The following is a 16379-nucleotide window of genomic DNA, read 5'->3' as shown; positions in this document are numbered from 1 at the left end:
ATAACCTTTGTTGATTGTATTTTTTTTATTTTTGTTGATGTATTTTTTTTTTAGTTGATGTATTTTTTATTTTATTGAAGTAATTTTTTTATTGAAGTATTAGTTTTTATTTACTTTGATCAATACTTTTATAAAAAAATAGGACTTTTTTTTATATCTTTTACATAAAAAAAAGACAAAATAAATCAATCCACGTGTCGCAAGACGCCCCACCCAGCACGGTATCTTTTATTAGATTAAATATGTTAAAAGTTTCCCACAAAATCCGCTCTTGTTTCAAATATTTCTATAATTTATAATGATAATGGCTATTATTATAATGATGTTTTTGAATTAAACCTTAACCAAAAATAGATTTTGGTGATTTTTTGTATATTAAATTTATAAGGGTTATTGGATTTTAATAATCTGAAGTTTTATAAGTTGGCTGATAATAATCGCAACTTCAAAAATTCCCTACGACAATCCCATCTTGTAAAACCCAGTTAGTTTTTTGCTGACGTGGCAGCTTACATGGCACAAACTTAGTTATCAGATGATGTTGATGCTTATGTGTATGCTTATGTGGCACCATCACCACTTCCACCTCCATTACCACCGTCAGCTGCTACCACCAATGCCGTCTCCACCAACACCACCACCACTACCATCTCCACCAACACCACCATCTAGTGACTCAATGTTGACCAAATTACCATTTTTTTAGGGATATCACAAGGGAATAAATTGGGTCTAAGCTCAAGTGTCCGGAGCAGAGTAGGCTCCCCATTTTCTGTTGGAATCTCGCAGGAAAACTAGTTTTATCCCAAATTGAGTTGTTCTAACCGCCGAAGATGTGAAATGTTACCGGGTAGTTCACTAGGGAGGTGATTGGAAGAGAGATCAACAACAATTAGTTCAGAAAATGAAAACAGGGTATCTGAAAACTGAAACAGAGCCTGTGAGTAAGAAATGTCGGAGAATAAGAAGATGATTATGAAGAGCCTGTGGTGCTCTGTTTACTTTGTTCTACAATATTGGATTTACTGGTAAAAAATAAGATGAGTGTGAAGAATAATATTATTGTAGCCATTGGGGTTTTGAAGAATTTGTTTGTTCGAATGGGTTAAAGGATTGTTGTGTGAGTAGGGGGATATGGTGGGGTGAATTGAAAGGTGAGGGTTTTTTGGAAGACTGTAGAGTTCATTAGTGTGAGGAGGTACAGGACACGAATTCGGTTTGAATGTTTTTATATGAGTGGAACAACGTCATTTTGTGGTGGTGGCTGATGGTGGTTGGTGTGCGCTAAGGTTGTTGATGGTGATGGTGACAGTGGTGGCGGTTGATGGTGGTGGTAGTTGATGGTGGTGGCGGTGGTGGTGGCGGCGGCGGCGGCGACTGATTGTGGTGATGGAGGTGGATGTGGTGATGGTGCCACATAAGCATACACATAAGCATCCACATCATCTAATAACTAAGTTTGTGCCACGTAAGTTGCCACGTCAGCAAAAAAACTAACTGGGCCAGTTAGAAAAGGATCGATGGTGGCCAAAATCTTACAACTTGGGATTATCGTAGGGAATTTTTGAAGTTGGCCAAAATCTTATAAGTTGGGATTATCGTAGGGAATTTTTGAAGTTAGGATTATTATCGGCTAACTGATAAAATTTTGGATTATTAAAATCCAATAACCCAATTTATAATGATATTTTTTAATTAAATTACAAAATTTCTGTTCATATTTACCATGTTGTTTCATATTTACTATATTGTTTGATGTTGTAAAGATTGATGATAAATATGTATATGATTATTCGATGTCAAAGAAGATTACCGCAAGCTTCAATATACACAAGCAGTCCTCACATCCATATTTGATTTGCAAAAAAGATATGGTTCCTACAATCGTGAATCTTTTTTATATTATTTGAAAAAAAAAAATGATTTTGAAGGGCATATCTATGCACATATAATTTGTGTTTAGTTTTTGGTTTGTGAATATTTAAAACTTTATAGTTGATGCATATTTGCAATGAATGAATTCTCTGATGTATCTAATGAAAATAATTTCATTACTTCATTGGCTAACAATGTAAAAATAATTAAGAAACTTTTTAAAGAATTGATGAATGAGACAAGAATTGTTAAGCAATTAGAAGCAAGCTGGGTATTGATTACTATGAGCAAGAGATTACAAACTTGTGAAATGATTATCGGATGCACATACTTTTCTTATTGTGCTCTAGAAATAAAGAGTTTTCATTATTTAACCCGTGTAATGCATAGGACTATAACCTAGTATTTTAATAAGTATTAAGATTAGTGACATAAATGAAACAAATATAAAACTTGGGGTAAAGATCAAATACAAATGAGTCTTAACATATTAAATATGAGAAGTGTATAAAGATTTTTTTTTATTTTATGTTTTTTCAACCTACTTAAGCGTTATTATTAGTTGCAAAAAAAATGTGTATTTACTCTATTAGAGTAATAATGTGCAGTTAGACTAGAGTGATTACATATTTACTCTACTAGTGTAAATACATGATTGTTTTTAAATTATGGGACTAAAATCCGTGTTTGACAAGATGTGAAAAAAATGCAAAAAAGAAAAAAAAAACTCTTCTTCACTTCTCATGTTTAGTATCTTAAGCTCATTTGTACAACAACATTACCCTAAAACTTGGTTCCTGTTTAGTAAATATTATTATTTAGAGTAAACTACCATTTTGGTCCCTGTGGTTTGGTCACTTTTGCCACTTTAGTCCAAAACTCAAACTTTTTGCATCTGGGTCCCTGTGATTCCAGTTTTATTGCCATTTTGGTCCAAAAATGAAATCAGATCATATTTGTCTTATAAAATCCTGCAATTTTGTCATTTTCCTCAGAGGCAAATCAGGTCATATTTGTCGTATAAAATATGGTATTTATTTATAAAAAGAAATGATCATTTTGCCCCTGCGAAAAATAACAAAATTTGCAGGATTTTATAAGACAAATATGACATGATTTCATTTTTGGACCAAAATGGCAATAAAACTGAAACTACAGGGACCCAGATGCAAAAAGTTTGAGTTTTGGACTAATGTGGCAAAAGTGACCAAACCACGGGGACCAAAATGGCAGTTTACTCTATTATTTATAAATTTAAGTTGAAAATCTTGAAGAGAAGATCAAGGTACAATTCCTGGTAAGAGGTAGATTCGATATAATTTGGTGTAATTTAAGAAAAAAGTTATTATAACATTCGTCGTTAAAAGAAGGTTGAAGAATAAGAGTTGTGAAGTAGAAAAAAAAAACTAATTGAACAATATGCACTTTTATAATTATTTTATATATAATAAGTAAGTTGTAAGCCAATTAAAAATAAAAATTGAATAGTTGTTGGGTTTAAATAAAAGGGATGAGTGGTTTTATTGAAATAATATTGAATCTGGTTACCATTAGATAATTTATAACTTTATAATTACTTAAAAGGTAAGGGTATAAAAAGGAAATATGTAAATACATTTCTCTGTCATGATATCGTGTCACATGCATATATCGCTTTATAAAATTATTTTACGATTGTTGTTATGTGATTAAATCTAAACCTAATAAATAAGTAGTTGGTTGCGACACGTGTAATGTTTTTATGAGTCCAATGCGTTTTTTCTTGTTTTCTTTTATTTCACCTATTTCTATTTTATTTCTTAATATAAAAAATGATGTTTCATATCAAAAGAACAATATGATTTTTATGACTTCTATTCATTAATTTTTTTTAACGACCAACTAAATCACTTGATAAGCATCCTGTGATGCCCTTAATCGAGCAAATGCATCCGCTCCTCCATAACAGTCAGAGTTGAATGCATACTCGAGCCACCAGTTCCGGGGAAAACTCACCCGCCCGAAAGCCCATTGCGGTAAAACTATGTTCGGTTCGGTTTCGAACTGGCGACCTCCAGAGAGAGGTCTAGTTCTAAACTTCATTGCCAATGTTCTTCAAGTGATGCTTCCGGAGAGTTGAACTTCTATTCATTAGTATTGAAAATTTTGAGTGTGATGAATTCAGAGTAAATGCAACTAAATATACATATCTAGTAGTTCAAAAGATAAAGGATGAGTAGAATGGTGCGTAAATATTACGTTATCCCTATCATATGTATAATTTATTTATTTATAAATATTTTCTTTAACACCGCTTCTCATTAATGTGCGATGGGATATGTTGAACTATTTAAAGTTTTTTAATTTTTTTTCTTATTTAGATGACAGTTTAAAAGTCATGACACTAGTGATCTAGTGTATGGTGTGTTTTTCTTCCATAAAGTGATGTGGGTTCAAATTCTTATAAGTGTAAGATTACGTGTAGTTAGTTAACTAGATATTTCTAATTATATTAAGGGGATATTGAGATCATTAGAAGGAAGTTTTAAGCAATTCGCACACTTAGCTATATTCGAATACTCTCTCTTTAACACACACTAGCGATCACTTGAGCTCAATCATCATCCGAAGTTGTATTGGTTATTACAATGTTCTTTGTTTAATATAGTTGGTGATCAGTAGTTTCCATCACCCGAGGTTTTTTATGCCGGAAATCTTCTAAAGATCAAGGGCTTTTTCCTCGTATAAATCACGGTGTTCATTGGCATTTACATTTTTCATTCATTCATATCATTGTTTAACACTCAAGCACTCTACCTCACAAATCAAATTTGGTTACATTATCATTAAATCGATTTTTGACCAAAACAATTACAAATCCAACCTGACACGGATGAACATAAATCGCTGAAAAAATCTTATCTTTAATAAACCCATCTAATCAAGGTTGTTTTTTGTTTCAAAGATGAGTTTGATATGTTGAAATCATCAATTTTAATAAAATTCGCAAAGAAGGCATAACGTAGAATAAGAATTCAATCGATTGGCATGGTTGAACATAAGGAGAAGAAGTGGAGGTAGATGGTGGATTTTAGGGTTTGAGTAACACCGGTGCAAAGAAGAAGATCCATCATCAATTTCTTTTTTAAAAATTTGATGATAATCATAACTTCAAGACAGAAATCATAAATGATGTGGATGCGATTCCGGATCGAATTCGAACTCCCGATATGATTGCGAAGAACACGTATTGTCACACCCCCAAAATACCACATGCGAAAACCCCCACGAGGCGTGTGACGTACCAGGATCTAACCACCAATCACATTGAACTCATAACAAGATTTGAAATAAAAGCTTTCATTAACATAAAGTGTTACAAAAACATTAAATGTAATTCATCGTGTTCAGCGGAAGCATAATACATGTTTAACTAAAACCCAAGTGTATGAAATCATCTAGTCTCGTTTCAAGTTTCCATGTTCCTAGCTCGACCCATGACCACTCCAACATCACAGACAGCAAGTTCCACATCCACACGTATCAATAACTTGCGAGCATGCACACATGTGTATCAGACAACGCTGGTGAGTTCATAGTTTTACGAAAACATTAGTTACCAAGTGTTTAGTTTCGTTGATTGATTACAATGTTGATAATACCTCGAATACAAGACGGCTCCTGATTTATTTTGCCCTTTCCCCAATGCTCCTATCAAAGCATTGGGCATGACTGGGTCATTAGTTCACACCCGTCCTCTCAGGTACGGGGTGAGGGTGCCAAACCTAGATAGCGCTACTAACTAATACCCTGTTACCTCTCGGGTAACAAACGAGATGGGACTAAAAGGTGAAAGGATGAGTGCATTATCCAACATTCTAGATTTTACCCACAAGACGTATTCCTCTCAAGAATACCCAATTGATTTACCCAAAAACCTATCCCTCTCAGGGATACCCAATGATTGTCCCAACCACTGGGACGCATGCTCAAGAGGAATGAACTCACCTTAGATTGCTCGGTTGTTAAGTTACTTTACCTATTCCAAGTTGGTCAACCAAACCCTACCGTGGTTACCAAGGATAGTTAGTTTCGTAAACACTTATCCAATTCATGTATTCAACAAGTCACACGTAATACCATTGTCACATAACACATAGCAAACATTTAGATTTCGTGCACGTTTATAACACAGTTAATGTTCCCAACAATGGGTACCAATAACATCAGTTTTTACAATCAATCAAGTACACAGTTTACATCTATCACAAGATCACCTTATGTTGCTCATCCAGTACTCAGTTATCACAATAACTTATAACAGATGGATTGACTACCACCTGAGTCCAAATTAAAACCCTCATATTCAGTTAATCATTACTATCATGCCGCCAACAGAAAGTCACAACTCATGTGTCCTAATAACATAACAGATGGGGCGAAGTATCAAATCACATGTGAATGTCACAAATCAATACATAACAGATGCATGTTCTACCCACACAAAACCAGTTAGGTTTCTCAGTCTTAACAATATTGTTATCATGCAACAACTAGTATTTGTAAACACAAGTATTCATCCTCACATACACCTTAAACTGTTTACTGTACTGTCTACTTGTACGGCGAAGAACCATTCTTCGCCGGACATGATTATGACGAAGTACTCATATGGCGAAGAGCCATTCTTCATCGTCGATGAGTACGGCGAAAGATCCTAGAGATTCGTCATGAACCTCTCGACGAAATACCAGGTGGTTCGTCGAGCTAAGTCTTTCGTCAGGAACAATCCTTCGTCACCCCTATCAGTTACTAAATTTTTGGCATGCTCATCGGATCAAACAACAGTGTTTCTGTTTTTATTCTTACCAGTTCATCAAACCCTAATCGATGTTCATCATTAACACTAATATTGTTAACACATTGTCATGAATTAACACAAGTCTAATCTTATGTTGTTATCATCCCAACCCAGTCGCTAACATCCTCGTTCTCACGTAATTCAGATTATCAATCCCCTTTAACCAATCAATCAACATATTAATAATCATTGCCAGGGTCTTATTACCGATTCATAAACCTACTAATACGAAATCCCAAATCATCATATCTAATCATAACAATCATCACAAGTAATCAGAACAGTCATCACATGTAATCATAACAAACAACGCAGGTAATCACAACAATCAACGCATGTAATCACAACAATCAACACATGTAGACTACGACAACTAACATGGATTAAACACTAACCGAGAAGCCGAGTAGGTTGGTTCGATCGAGACGCAGAGGCTTCAATGATCGGATTCAACCGTCGAGTTTGCAAGGCAGAAGAGAGGTGCATAGGGTTTGACTAGGTTTCTAAAAACCTACAATGTTATGCGTATCACTACAAATATGCGTACAGGGGGATTTCTGGGCTTGGGCTTGCAAGGGTGTTTGGGCCGAGGCCCCCTTTTCCGACGAAGAACCTTCTTTGACGAAGGTTCCTTCTTCGTCGATGCGAGTGGCGAAAGACCCCCCCCCCCCATTTTTCGTCAAAAAGAACTTATGGTGAAGAATTCCTATTATTAAATCTTAACCCAAACTATAATTAACACTACACATTTAACAACCAAACATAACACATAAAACATTAATCATTCCACTGAACTATACACGACGCCACGTAAATCAAATTGTAAAACAGACCTTGAAATCTCGGGTTGTCACATCATCCCTAACTTGAAAGAAATTTCATCCCGAAATTTGACAAGTAATCCAAAGCGACAGGATGTTAAATCAAGATAACTGTGGATTTTCCGCAGGTGCCACATCATCCCCAACTTGAAAGGGAATGTCGCCCCCGAAATTCACAAGTTGTATCAGATTTAGATTGGTCAGTTGGGAATAAGTGAGGGTACTTGAGCTTCATCTGATCCTCGCGTTCCCACGTGAACTCCGGTCCACGTCTTGAGTTCCAACGAATTCTCACGATTGGAATTCGAATATGCGAGCGAATCTTGACGTCCTGGTCCATGATTTCAGTAGATTACTCAACAACTGCAACTTGTCATTAACCTCAGACTCAAATAAGGGTATCACAAGCGTTTCATCGGACAAATACTGCCTTAGATTCGAGACATAAATGGCATTGTGACGTTACCCAATTCGTCAGGTAACTCGAGTTTGTAGGCCACGTGACCGATTCTTTCCAGAATTCTGAATGACTCGACGTAACGTAAATTAAGCTTGCCACGCTTCCCAAGCGTACCACACCCTCTCAGGGTGAGACTTTCAACATGATACGATCGCCTGCAGCGAACTCCCAGTGTTTCCTAAGCTTATCAACTTTCCGGACGGCCACGCGCTACCGCTAAACAATTTCCGATCCAAGCAATCTTCCCAAGAGTTTCGAGTACAAGTCCTGGACCTGTGATTAGGTTGTCACCCACCTTAATCCGACATAGAGATTAGCGTTACTGTCCATGCACTGCCTCAAACAGAGTTATCTGAATACTAGAATGGTAACTGTTGCAGTAAAACTCAACCAAAGTCAGGTGTCCTTCCACTTTTTACTGAGTCCATCATGCACATGCTCGCAGCATGTCTTCGAGTGTCAGGATGGTTCGTTTACTCTGACCTTTTGTTCTATGATGATAAGTAACGCTCATGTCTAGACGTGAGCCAAGAGTGTTGTGTAGTGCCAGTCATAAATCAGGTATAGATCAAAACCAGAGGTAACAGGAGTTGGCACCCCGTGCCTACAAACCGTCTCTCTCAGAGGAATATTCACAAGCTGTGAAAACTCGGCAGTTTCCTTAATTGCAAGAGGGCGTACTGGTTACATGAGACAATCAATGATCACCCAGGTGATATTGTTTCCGTTCTGGGTTTTAAGTAGTCCAGTGACAAAATCCATGGCAGTCTGTTCTCATTTGCAAATGGGTGTTTCTGGTTGCTGATACAAACCAGAAGATTCTTGATATTCCACCTTGACTTTCGCACAAGTCAAACATCGTTCACACACATTGCTATATGGACCTTCATGCCCGGTTGCCAGTACCAGATTTATAGATCCTAATATCTCTTATCAAAATCTAGACGACTAGAATAACGAGGCTGGTGTGCTTTGCTCAACACAAGTTCCCTACGGTTGCCGTATGGTGGGATCCATATTCGTTCCATGTAGTAGCGAATATCGTCCGACTTGCCAAAAGTTGCTCCTCTGTGCCCCGCATGGACTCAACTTGAAAATTCTCTTCCTTCAGTGCTTCGATGTGAACAGGGCGAATCCGATCGGGTAGTCTAGAGTCGGTGGTGAGTTGCAAGCTCATACGTGTTTAGGTTCCATAGTCGTAGTCGCTCGAGAGTTTCATCCAGCAATGCCACCACATAATTAGCTTTCTCAAAATAAAGGTACACTGGAGGCCCTTGTGATTGGTCTCAATAGCGTAACTGGTACCGTCCAAGTAATGCCTCCATCTTAATTCCAAAGACCATGGCTTCCACCGCAGGTTATGACTCGTGCAATTCTTCTTGTAAATCCACTACGTAAACCATCACCTTCCCGCGTTACATCGGCGTGTGATTGGGGCTCTGATTCGAACTATCATGGTATACCACTAGATCACCCGTATCCTCGGGTAAAGACGATGCTCAGTGCATTGTAGTGTTGGGTTCCAAAAGCTGAAAAGACATTCTCCTATCTTGTCTCCCAAAAACACACAGCACCCCGCTGTGCTAAGGAGGTTGACGCTGTGCAATCCTCGAAAATCCTATGATGAATCTATGATAGTATCTAGAGAGATGTTACACCCCGATTTCCACGTGTCTCACCGGTGGGCCCGGTGGGGGATTACCGTGACGTGGTTGGCAACAATATAGTCAAACCACACAATTATATGAATGCACAGCGGAAGCATAAAGATAAATATATTTCAACGTTAAGTGTAATATCAAAGTATCACCATTGTTGAAATAAAATCCACAGGGGATCAATAGTAATAATAAAGTATTGTTCAACAGACTTCAGGCATCTTAAGCTTGCGAGACTTCTAATGATGCTAAGGAGAAATCCCAGCCAATTACGCGTAGTACCTGCATTTAGTCTTTTTGGGAAAATACGTCAGTTTACACTGGTAAATACATTCAACTGACACTTTTGTAAAATGTTTAATAAAATTGGTTTAAATGCACAAGGCACAAACTCTTTATAACTTGGGATAATTTATAATTTAAATCTTGTAAAGAATTACATGTTTGCTATGCGTTCGGTTGCCCGGGTCGTGCCAGGTTAAAGTTTAATAGACACACCACATGGTATAAAACCGTGGCGGGAAAACCAACGGCTATACCTTTATAGTCATGGACATAATGCCGGGTGTACGCCTACACCCGGATGTCAGGGTCGTGGCCATTTCGTAAAATGCTGCCAAGGATATCCGGGACATGGTTATTAAGCCCCCAAAGGCGTAAAGCCAACAAAACAAATTTTTAAACGGGTCACATTGATAATACCCAACTACTAACGAGTTGGGGTCAATTGCCCGACCAAGCGGTATTTTAAATACCGTAACCCAAGCCCGTATAACGGAAAATAAGTTAAAAGTATTTACCTTTGCAAGTATAAATCCTTAATCGAAATTAATTGCAGATAGCTTTTACTGGTCTCCTAATCTGGAACGAAGGTTTTAACATAACCTATTAGAATCCTAACGGGTCTTTAATTTAGCCGTAGCTTAGACCGGTTAGTTTCAAATGATAGATACGGTTTAATCGCGTGAAAGGCGAAAACCGGGAATGGAATGTGATTTTGACCCAACAAGTTTGAAGACTTGCTTTATAGGGGTATAGTAATCACACTTTGTATTTTGGGGTCAAAACAATATGGTTTGACCCGTTTCGGCTAGTTTATGTAAACTAGTTACATAAGCCGAACCGTGCGCGCAAAAGGCGTAACGGGTAACCGTAAGAGTCCTACACTTGTTTCCTAAGTCAATATGCTTTAAAGAGGTTGTGGTATCAGTAGGATACCTTCCATCATGCCCGTAACGAGTTTAAGTTCATATTATGCCCCGTAGGGGTATTTCGGTCTTTTTAAAGATTATAAATAAGGTTTCTGAGTTCTACAGGAAATCTGAGTTTCCGGAATAGTTTATAAAGTCTAAAATACTTTATTTATTATTTAAAATCAGTAGCAACTGGAATCGGGTCAAAAGACCTTGTAGAACTCAAGTTATGGCCGAAAAGGGTATATTCGGTATTTACCGAACCGTTGCCATAACTGCAGGTTATGAGCAGGTTAAAAATAATTAAAAATCTTTAAAAATACCAAAATATTATTTTCATCAGTGTGTAAAAGGTTTGGTGTCGAAATCTGGGTTTAGATAGGCGTTATGCTCATTGCGCTATTAAATTACTAAAGTTTCCGTAATTTGCGCTATTTAGCATAACTCCTATTCTGGACCTCGGATTGACGCGAAATTTTAGGTACATGCTTAGAAATCATTAACTAAGGTTATGGTTTCTTTACATGTCCGAAATTATCGTTTTAAATTAAAAAGGGCGCTACGGTCAACTTTTAGGCATTTAACGGAAATGTGTAAAAGACTCGGACAAACAACGAACCGGTCACAGAGGGTTATACCATCATGTAACCTGGTCCTAAGAGAGTCCTAAGGCATATCTAAATCAAACTTTAACGGGTCAGAACTGAAGTCAAAGCAAAAGTCAAAGCTTTTGCGACTTTCGGCTCCGAACCGGGTCAAAACAGTAAATGGTCGGACCAAACAAGTTTAGACTAGTTAATATACTTATTATCATGTTTTATAAGTGTTTAAACAGGTTACATATCATCTACATTATCGATTATGCAAGAAATCGCAAAATAGCATTTCTGTTGACTTTTTCTAAGCACGTTTGACTCGACATTTGGACTAGTTAGAGTGGGAATCAGAGGGTGCCCTTTTAGGGGTTTAAAGCCCACATGAATACCATCATATAACTATCTTTGATTCGACAAACCACTGGACCATTTGTGATTTATCGCAAAGTTAATCGTTAATTACGATGGATTGACTTTTAAGCTAAAACTATGAAAAAACGAAACCACAAAGGGTTAGGCAACTTACAGAAGCTTGGTGCACGACTTAGGATGCTAGAAGAGTGCTTGAGAGCTCCAGAGATGGACTAGAATGCAGATTTGAGGTGTGTTTCATTTGTGCATAATGCCTTGCCTTTTATAGTGAAAAATTAGGCTCAAGATCATTACAACTCACCCTACAATGGATCATGGATGTTCAGCAGGTGGCCCTGGGTGCTAGGGGTCATGTAGAGGGCGCCCATGCTTCATTAATTGCCTCAATGATCGTTCACAAGCTCAAACAGAAAGTCTGTCCAAGTATTCTGCATCTGGGACTCGTACACGGCCCGCATTAGGATTCAGGCTACATGCACGCGGGCCGCCTGAATCTTCATGTCAGGAAACGTATCCACAGGTGGCTCGCGGGCCGCATTAACTTGCTTGTTTCACTCAGGCGGGCCGCCTGAGGCCTGAACTTCAAGATTTTCAAATCTTTTGTAATGATTAACTTGACCTTTCGGTTTCGAAGGGGTAACTTTGCGATTTGGCCCTCGATTATTTACGATTAAGGGCCTCGTGACTTTTACCCGCATTATTAAGTCCCCGGTTAGTTTAATTACTATACGAAAAGCCTTAACTTTTATTGTTGACGCTTTTAACCCCTCTCGTACGAATTTGATCATAACTTTCTCGTTTTAAAACGGAACTTCGCGAAATTTATATAGTATATTCTAGTGAGTGTATTTTACTGTTACAAAGCCTTGGGTTCGTCAAAGGGTCACTCAGAGGTATAAATTAAACATGTTGACACGATTAACCCCTGTAGCTTGTAATCTCTCACTTTCTCCCGCGTTTCGCTCCGTACGATCCATGATTTATTCGTTTGAAGGTACGAGCATCATTTAGGGTTACTATACAGTATATTTACCCTTCGTTGACATTTATAACCCTCGAATTTACATACTTTCAAGGTTTGTCAACATTAGTCCTTTATTTAATATTTAATGCCACGTGTAAACTCATAACACGTGTTAACACATTATTGGACACAAAATTTCGAGGTGTTACATCCTCACCCCCTTAAAATAAATCTCGACCCGAGATTTATTGAAATAAATAAGGGTATTTTTCTTTCATCGTGGCTTCAACCTCCCACGTGAATTCGGGACCTCTACGGGCGTCCCATTTGACCTTAACAATAGGTACATGCTTCCTTCGAAGCTTCTTTACCTGTCGATCTTCAATCGACAAAGGTTTCTCCACAAATTTCAAGCTCTCATCTATATGCACATCTGTATGGGGTATTACCAGTGATTCGTCAGCGAAGCACTTTTTCAGATTGCAGATGTGGAACACATTGTGAATTCCATTGAGCTCCTCTGGTAAGTTTAACTTATAGGCAACTGACCCGACACGTTCGATAACCTCGAAAGGTCCTATGTATCTCGGGCTTAGTTTGCCTTTCTTACCGAAGCGCATCACCCCCTTCCAGGGTGATACTTTAAGTAACACTTTTTCACCTACTTCGAAGTGAAAATCTTTACGCTTCGGATCCGCGTAACTCTTCTGCCTATCTCGGGCAGCCTTGAGACGGTCTCGAATCTAGACAATCTTGTCCATCGTCTCGAAGACTATCTCTGGTCCTGACAATTGGACATCTCCAACTTCCGCCCAACAAACAGGCGATCTATACTTTCTACCGTATAATTCCTCGAAAGGCGCAACCTTAATGCTGGTATGGTAGCTATTGTTGTAGGAGAATTCGATTAGTGGTAGGTTCTTATCCCAACTACCACCCAAATCGATAGCACATGCACGTAGCATGTCTTCCAACGTTTGAATAGTACGCTCACTCTGACCGTCTGTCTGAGGATGGTAAGCCGTACTAAAATTCAAACGTGTGCCCAGAGATTGCTGGAAGCTTTTCTAGAAATGAGACGTGTATCTAGTATCTCTGTCGGAGATAATAGACACAGGTATGCCATGTAAGGCTACAATCTTATCAACGTATAACTGGGCTAACATGTCGGAGCTATAAGTCTCCTTGATGGGTAAGAAATGAGCTGACTTAGTCAGTCTATCGACTATAACCCATATTGTGTCATTTCCTTTCCTTGTCTTGGGTAACTTGGTAATAAAATCCATAGTTACACATTCCCACTTCCATTCGGGAAGTTCAGGCTGTTGTAGCAAGCCTGATGGCTTTTGATGCTCAACTTTGACTTGCGCACAAGTCAAGCATTTGGCTACATAAGCGGCTACAGACTTTTTCAAGCCTATCCACCAATAATTTGCCTTTAGATCCTGATACATCTTATCAGCTCCCGGGTGAACAGAATATTTGGAACTATGGGCTTCCTGGAGGATAACATCTCGTAGTCCTCCATAAATCGGAACCCATATTCGTCCATTTAATCGTAAAATTCCGTCCTTGCTAAGAGTTAACCGCTCCTCAGTTACTCCCAGCTTCTCTTTAGGATAGTTAGCTTCCAACACAGCTTCTCTCTGCGCAACTAACAACCTTTCAATCAAATTATTCTTCACTTCAATGCTCTTGGCATTGATTCGGATGGGTTTCACCCTTTCCTTTCTACTCAGGGCATCCGCGACTACATTCGCCTTGCCGGGATGATATCTGATTTCACAATCATAATCATTTAAAGTCTCCATCCAACGGCGTTGCCTCATGTTTAATTCCTTCTGATTAAACAGATGTTGAAGGCTCTTATGATCAGAATAGATCACAAACTTGATTCCATATAGATAATGCCTCCACAGTTTTAGTGCGAACACCACGGCACCCAGCTCCAAGTCATGGGTGGTGTAATTCTTCTCATGTACCTTTAACTGTCTCGAAGCATAGGCAATAACTTTGCCTTTCTGCATGAGCACACATTCCATGCCAGTGTGTGATGCGTCGCAGTAAACTACGAACTCCTCGGTACCTTCAGGCAATATCAGCACAGGAGCGTTGCTCAACTTCTGCTTCAGAATATCAAAGGACTCTTGCTGCTTAGGCCCCCAAACGAACTTTACTTTCTTCTTGGTCAAAGAAGTTAAGGGCGCAGCAATCCTTGAAAAATTTTCAATGAATCGCCTGTAATATCCTGCTAACCCCAGGAAACTACGAATCTCTGTAGGCGTCTTTGGCTCTTGCCAATTCATGACAGCTTCTACTTTAGCGGGATCCACCTGGATACCACGCTCGCTGACAACGTGTCCTAGAAATTGGACTTCTCGTAGCCAGAATTCGCACTTGGAGAATTTGGCATAGAGTTTCTCATGATGCAGGAGTTTGAGAATACAACGAAGGTGTTTCTCATGGTCAGCTCGGTTCTTCGAGTAGATAAGAATGTCGTCGATGAAAACGATGACGAATTTGTCTAAGTACGGCTTGCAGACGCGATTCATGAGATCCATGAACGCAGCCGGTGCATTAGTGAGCCCAAAAGGCATCACTAGGAACTCGTAGTGACCGTAACGAGTCCTAAATGCGGTTTTATGTACGTCTTCATCTCTGACTTTCAGTTGATGGTAGCCTGACCTCAAGTCAATCTTCGAAAAATAACTTGCCCCTTGTAACTGATCGAACAAATCGTCGATTCTCGGCAAGGGATATCTATTCTTTATCGTGACCTTATTAAGCTCGCGATAATCGATGCACAGACGCATCGATCCGTCCTTCTTCTTTACAAACAGGACAGGTGCTCCCCAGGGAGACGAACTAGGTTTGATGAAACCTTTAGCTAGCAGTTCATCCAGCTGAGTTCTCAACTCCTTCATTTCGGTTGGTGCTAGCCTGTAAGGTGCTCTAGCAATAGGTGCTGCTCCAGGGATGATATCAATCCTGAATTCCACTTGCCTATCTGGTGGCAAACCAGGTAGATCTTCAGGGAAAACTTCTGGATATTCCGAAATGACGGGAATGTCTTCTATCTTCGGTTTAGGCTCATTAAAAATCACCTGTGCCATGTAAATGACACAGCCCTTCTTTAGACATTTTGAAGCCTTGAGCATAGTCACTTGCTCAGGCAATCCGTACTGGGTATCTCCCCGAATGGTAAGCGATTCACCAGACGGAGTCTTTATCACCACTTGCTTTATGTTGCAGACGATTTGGGCCTGGTTGTGAGATAACCAGTCCATACCCAATACTAGGTCAAAACCGGCCAATTTAAAGGGAAGTAGAGATAGAGGAAAAGAGTGGTTCTTAATGGATATCACACATCCATCTAACATAGTGGAGACGGTTTCTATGGTGCCATCTGCTAGCTCTACCTCGTAGTTCACATTTAAGGTTTTGACAGGCATATTTAGCAATTTGCAAAATTTATGATCTACGAAAGACTTATCAGCGCCCGAATCAAAAAGTACTCTTGCAAAGATATCATTTACGAGAAAAGTACCTGTGATCACGTTATCATCTAGCACTGCTTCCTTCGCCTCCATCCTGAAGACT

This window comes from Helianthus annuus, chromosome 10 (assembly GCF_002127325.2).
Source record: "Helianthus annuus cultivar XRQ/B chromosome 10, HanXRQr2.0-SUNRISE, whole genome shotgun sequence".
NCBI lineage: Eukaryota > Viridiplantae > Streptophyta > Magnoliopsida > Asterales > Asteraceae > Helianthus > Helianthus annuus.
Note: the sequence above shows the minus strand (reverse complement) of the source record.